The 6,420-nt window shown below is 47.5% G+C and overlaps 1 long non-coding RNA gene across 1 annotated transcript; it reads right to left on the bottom strand.

The window, feature by feature from the left end:
- Positions 1-654: 654 nt before the first annotated feature.
- On the bottom strand, positions 655-3,882 carry LOC135377079 (uncharacterized). The gene is made up of 4 exons (XR_010418011.1): positions 3,799-3,882; positions 2,709-2,754; positions 2,567-2,607; positions 655-841 (listed from the first exon to the last, which is right to left on the bottom strand). It is a non-coding gene; the product is annotated as an uncharacterized LOC135377079 (long non-coding RNA).
- Positions 3,883-6,420: the final 2,538 nt, after the last annotated feature.

The following is a 6,420-nucleotide window of genomic DNA, read 5'->3' as shown; positions in this document are numbered from 1 at the left end:
CGAATGCGTGCGTCACCAAACCATAAGGCAATGAGCGCCGAGCGGGATTTTCAACGCCTTCCACTCCGGTGGCCACCATGTTGACAACAGTCCCGCAGAGAGAAACCTACTGCGCACGCTCGGAAGGCGGCCTCCCGATTCGTTCTCCGCTTGCGGGCTGCTGCGTACGTCGGAGAAAGTTGAGCTCAGGTGAACTCTTTGCGTTCTGCTGCAGAAGGTCGCGCACGTATCTGTTGCCACGGTAACCAGCGCCCCCACGCATCCGCATGCAGCAGAATGCAGTAGTATGAAACATGCTTAATAAGTCTCTCAAACGGACAGTCTTCAATGACGATTGAGATCAACGGAGATTGTACACGTGGCTAGCGTCACCAAGCGTGTAGCGTGTCAACCTGTTAGGAAGCATTGCATCCAATGCTCTTTGCGAGGTCGACACGTTACACGCCAGGTTTCGCTACGCGTATGTTCAATCCCCATCGATTTCAATGCTCATTAACGATTGTCCGTTAGCAGGTTAGCAATATTACGTTGAGCGGGACACGTATTACGGTGAGTTAAAAGTTGAAGTTCCGCGTGATCCACGATGTAGGCTGAGCTGGAAAACCGTACTTCCCTTATGTGAAGCGGGCAAAGTAATGTGACGGAACACTCGACCCGTCCAGTTGATATTTATTGTCTCAGTTTTTCTTGTCAATTCCACCACCCCTTGTTGTGTTTTCTTCATCTTCGTACGACCAGTGCCTTTGGCTTTCGTAGATTTATCCACCGAGTTTAACGACGAGTCCGCATATTGTTTTAGCAACGTCGAGGATGCCTCGTGACTGGAGATCCTGTGCCGATACTGCGTAGTGAACATGTCATACATTAATTCACTGAAATATATCAACCATGTAGTGAGCAAGCCTGAGGAGCACATCTCGATTTGGTCTCACTGGTCCCTCAAATTATGCAGCCATGCACAGGAGGCGATTATTGCTCTAGAATGAAACGTTCAATTGAGGTTGTCCGGAAAATGTAGATGTTATGAGAGCAGCATTCACACATATCGGCCTCCTGCTGATGTGGGTCACATCAATACCGACGTAAAGAAGAAAAAAATCCTAGAATTCCTAGAAAAACAAGAATGCAAAAATATCGTGCGAGGCTCTGTCGGCGCACACTCGATGTAAACCCCTTAGGGGTTGGTGGTTTCCCGGTCCCACATATACCACCTCCATTTTACAGCCTCAACAACCCACGTCGCCCTGTCTCTCTACCTCCATCGGCTCTGAGACAGCGGCGACAAATATGCTCGTGCTCTTTCAGCGCGCGAGCCGCGTCAACTTTTTGAGGCTCCCGAAACCCTCTCGCTTGCTCGGCACCGGACATTGGAGCAGCGCCGTGTGGCCCAGAGCTACTATTTCCAATGGTATGCACAATCTGTGCTACCGCCTGGCCGTCATTTTGAACGATTAAAATTTAATTTTTTTGCACACTTCCTTTCAGTTTTTAACGAACAAATCTTGTACAAAGTCCAGTTTTCATTACTTAAAGCAGAGTGACCTCGACTGGATCTAGACAAAGACACCCGAATCACCGTAGTGCATTATCTGGGTCGCGAGTTACATTGAACGGAAAGTTGCTGGAGCGCAGGTCTTGATTATTTAACTCGACTCGGAAACCCCGTCACCCCTGCTCGGCCGCGACGACGGCTAACTAATAGTCGTTAGCGAGCTAACTTTATACGCTATGGAACGACATCGCACTTACGTCTGCGGTGTTACTAGCTACGGAATTATTAAGGCGCGACGATACAGACGTTTTCGTAACGGGCCTAATTTATCTCCTGGTTCCGGTATGTATTGATCTGATTGGTCTGACGTTGCACCTCAACAAGGACACAGATGAATTGAAAAAAAAGTACGTCGCTGGACAGCTAATGCCCCTCTCACAAGACAGTCTTCAAATGGGGCCACTAAGGACCGCCAAGGGAGGAACTTGTCAGTCCCTCAGGGAGTACTGGGTTATTTGAAAAGTTGACACATCGCTAGCCGGCGCTGCATTGATGTTGAATGGCCTTTGGTTTCAATGTCTATTGGACCCTGCCCCGCGTGGTGGGATTATCATGTCATTTAGATGGCCAATTTTATTTTTCACATCGAGAAACAGAACACGGCAGCGTCCCTTGGCATGGTTTTCTATGGAGACATGGAGGGCCGGCGTAGGCACAAGGCGCGTGGGATTGTGGGATAGTGTTGTGCATCACGTTATCACACACGTGACACAAATACAGAAATGACGTGGCGGCCTCTGTGGATGGAAAGAGATACGGGCATAGGTCCGGGCGAAACTGGTGTTGTCCGGAGGTAAACATAGAAGAATACTCGTATAAAAGGTGCCACTGAATTAACTACGATTCAGGCGACCCAGAGAGGGGTCCCCACGAGCATCTGTGGGAAACGGCCGCTCCTGCCTTTTTCCTCCACGATTCTTCAACACGATAGTCCTGAGTCACGTGACGGCAATATATGTCGCAAAAGAAATGCAATCTTTGCCATCCGCGGGAGGAACGAAGGAAGGTACGTACCCGAACGACCGTAACCTAGAGGACCGCTTCTGGCATAATATCTGAAAACAAATGTTTACACGTTTAAATGCGGTCATTTCGATATCTATAGATCACGTGAAGATAGCGAGAGACAGCGCACAATGTTGATGGAAATGCTTACCCGTAATGGTCGTCACCAAAGGGCTCACCGTACGAAGCAGGAAGTGCTGCCAGAGAAAAGACCAACAACCTAAAGCGTCATACTATATCTGCAGCTTTCCAGTTCATTCCCAGTATCCATCATGCGTTGCCGCATCACCCATAATGCGCGGTAAGTTGCTCTTGGATTATTCACCGGTAGGCCAACACCTGTCCAGACGGTGTCATCAACTCTATCGTCCCCTGAGGCTTCTCGCTCAAAGGAGAATGACCGTCAAAGAACACCTGGCATCGAATTCGGTTGGTCATTTCTTGGCAACGTTTCTTTCTTTTTCGTTTTTACATATCCTGAACACTCATGTTCGCTTAGCAAAATCGAAGCCATCTCGTATGTTCGCGAAGCGCTTTTCTAGCGTCAGTAATTAGCCAGCTCGCCCGGTGTCGAAACTATCGATCAGCGGGTCGCCCAGTTTTATCCGGTGTCGTTACTTCCGCGCTGCAACGGTGGCTTGTGCTCATTGTCCCGCACGTCGAAGTTGAAGTGGTGTAGCAGAGGACGAAACCTCAAGACAAGCAGCCGCGGAGCCAAGCCTGATCCAAGTGATTAAAACCGCTAGGTTCCTGGCACTCATGCTCGGGTGGCAACGGTCACGTGATCCAGTTCGGGCGCCGACCTAGCAATTTCCGAACTCTAAGCCGCGTTGTCATTAAACGATCACCCGAATTCTCTATTCATCTGTGAGCTGAGACGCAGAAGTGTTTGTCACGCGACATTCCCGTCGTATGCATTTTTTATTTATTTTTTTTTTTCGTACGGGCACAGCGATCGCAGATGTGGTGTCTACTCTGCGGGTGCTGGAAGAGCGGATAATACGCTGATACGGAATGTTAGATTTCAACATTTCGAATGTTCGAATGTTAAAGACCTCGAAAATCATCCGCGGCCCCCTGCTACTAGGTAAGTAGTACCATTCCGTTTTCATTTTTACTTCTTTCTTGGTGAGGACGGAAGAACATACGCGACTCCGTTATCTGCATCTCGCAGCGAAATTTTTATCAGATATTCCAAAACGTCTTTGCGGACGAGACATATATCACAACCTGACACGTACCTGCAAGAACAGTCACGATGACCAGCGCGAGACCAAGGGCTAAGATCCTCATGATTCTTTCTTCTGTATGGATGAGAGGACAGATTGTAAGACTAGCAGCATGAAAAAATGGGAATAACTCTACCAGCCGCAGTAGACCAGTTCGTAACACGTCCGCCTACTTCTCCTAAGGTTCCTCATTCTACCTTCTTCGAAGGTGTTAGGTAATTTCGTGACATAGTAGAAATTGCCCTAATACTTCGTAGACGCTGAAGGACAAGGTTGAAGAAAGGTGGTGACCGCGAGGAATATGGAATTCTAAAGTTAATGTGATATGCACTGGGAGATGCCTTCCAAGAAGGAAACGCCCAAAAAGTTTCTCAACATTCTTTCGTGTTTTTTTTTCATGAAACACCAAAAACATCGAATTGAGGATCAAGTGCCGGCTTACGCTTTAAAAGGCCCTTCCCTGCTTCTCCCCTTCCGGTGACGTAAGAGATGACGTAGATTCCCAGTCGCTCAGCTGACGCCGTCGCCAGGCTAATGGCTATCCCATACTACCGAAAGCATGAGCGGATATGTTTCTAGCAACTGCTCGTACCGGAAGACCGCATCTTGTGGAAGACGGATCGCCTGCCTTCAGGACCGTCCCCGGTGACATCGGTCCGCACGCAGTTGCCTAAGTTAAGGGGGAAGCGCGCGGCCCCCTTCAAAATTCGATTAAAATCATTTCTTAGTGACTACGACTGTTTTGAAACGAAATATCCCGGTTACATGTATTTCAGGCACCCACTATACCTATCGCAACGTCAGTTCAACTGCGTTTTTCGTCCGGACACCACCCTATTTAAGAGTGCACTGAAATTCGAGCAGAGAGTATGTTCCTTTCAACAGTTTCAACAGGGCCGCAAACAACTACTCCGGGATCAGCAAGCATCAGCGAGTGATTCACCAACTGATACACCGAGGCGAGTTCAACGGAAACTTACATTGAAACAGCAAGGCACACCGACTCCTCTCCAGCGGTTGACTGTGTGAGCTTTCGTATCGGAGCTTTTTATGTCAATCGCACTGAATACGAGGATCATAAAACAGAAGCACAGGGTTTCTGTTCTCGGAAGCCGAACTCTACAAGAGACGGTACAAGTCACGAACGGATTGTAGGGCAGCAGGTGCATGGTCCCGTAAGAAGCTCTTTCTTTGTATCCTCAAGATTCCGTGACCCTTCCGTTCTCAAACAACATCGTACGCTAGTCAGCACCTTTCAACTCGTGTCAATCGTACGTTTTCACGACAATGCCGTAGTCACAATAGCGGCCATATCGTTCCATGTAAAGCACAATACTCAAGCATGTCATCAGTATGTAAATGCTCCAGTTTGTCATCACAGCCTTACGCGGGAGAATATATGTTGGCGACATTGATGCCACTGTTCATGGCGGCCACCTGCGTATACATGGGAACCGTGCCTAGCGTTTTCTTTTTTTTTTTTTTAAAGATGGGATTCCGTACGACATCGCCATATTCACGGTGGCGCTGAATGTGTGAAAGGACCTTTGTTTCTTGAAGAGGCTTCTATGGACCACCTAGTCTGCGTCATTCCACTGTTATTGATGTATCTATGCAAGCTGCAAAGCTCCTCTCAATAACAACTGAAAAAAACTTTCGAGAAACTGTGTCCCCGCTTAATGCCACCTCCATTATTTATGCGTCTATTTCGCAGGAAACTGTGCTTATTCGACAGGGTGTTCGCCGATCTGGGAAACCGAACATTTCCATGTCTTTTTTTTTTTATACGACCGCAAAAATCAGGGGTATGTCAGGGAACTTTCCAAAAAGCAGCTGAAGTCAGGGAAGAAAGGTCCCATAACCAGAGGTGGCGAATCGCAAGTGCCGGTCAATGCACTTGAGCGGTTACGTGACAGTAGCGTTGCAGCCAGTAATAAGAGTCACCCAATACGACAAGCTCACAGGTAGAAAAATAGGGCAGCCTCACTAAGCAGTTGGCTTAGAAAAAAAAAAAAATCACAAGGGCCATAAATGAGGCGCAGTACGAGGTTTACCAATACTGCAGGACAAAAAGCGGTTACGACCCAGGAGTCGTGATCCTTATCATTTTTGTTACACAGGCTTCCACAACAAACATTCAAGGACAACAAAGGGGACGTTTCGACACCTATGCGGGCGTCCTCATCTGCTTGAAACACACATTATCACACATTATTAAACAAGTGAAACACGTTTGATTACGTGTTTCAAGCTGATGAGGACACCCACATGGGCGTCAAAACGTCCGTTTTCTTATCATTGAATTTTTATTGTGGAAGCCAGTGTAACGAAACGATAAAGAAAAATCGCTTCTTCGAAACAGTAAAGAGTAACATGCATTTATATTAGACTTGTTTTGAAAATTATTCGTATGAATCAATCATTCGATAAATGAAACGTTACGAGTGATCGATGTGAAAACGCCCGGGAAGACACCGAGTTACCTTTCTTTCTGATCAGGGAATTTGCCTGAAATAATCAGTGAAAACGGGGAGAAGTCAGGCAATAGAGGACTGTTATAACGCCGGATTTTGGTACCAGAATTTTGGCACCCGTCGTTCGCAAAAGAAAGTCACGTGCGTGGATAGGCGCCGA

This window comes from Ornithodoros turicata, chromosome 1 (assembly GCF_037126465.1).
Source record: "Ornithodoros turicata isolate Travis chromosome 1, ASM3712646v1, whole genome shotgun sequence".
NCBI lineage: Eukaryota > Metazoa > Arthropoda > Arachnida > Ixodida > Argasidae > Ornithodoros > Ornithodoros turicata.
The sequence above is the reverse complement of the archived record's forward strand: the minus strand, read 5'-3'. Positions and strand labels throughout refer to the sequence as shown.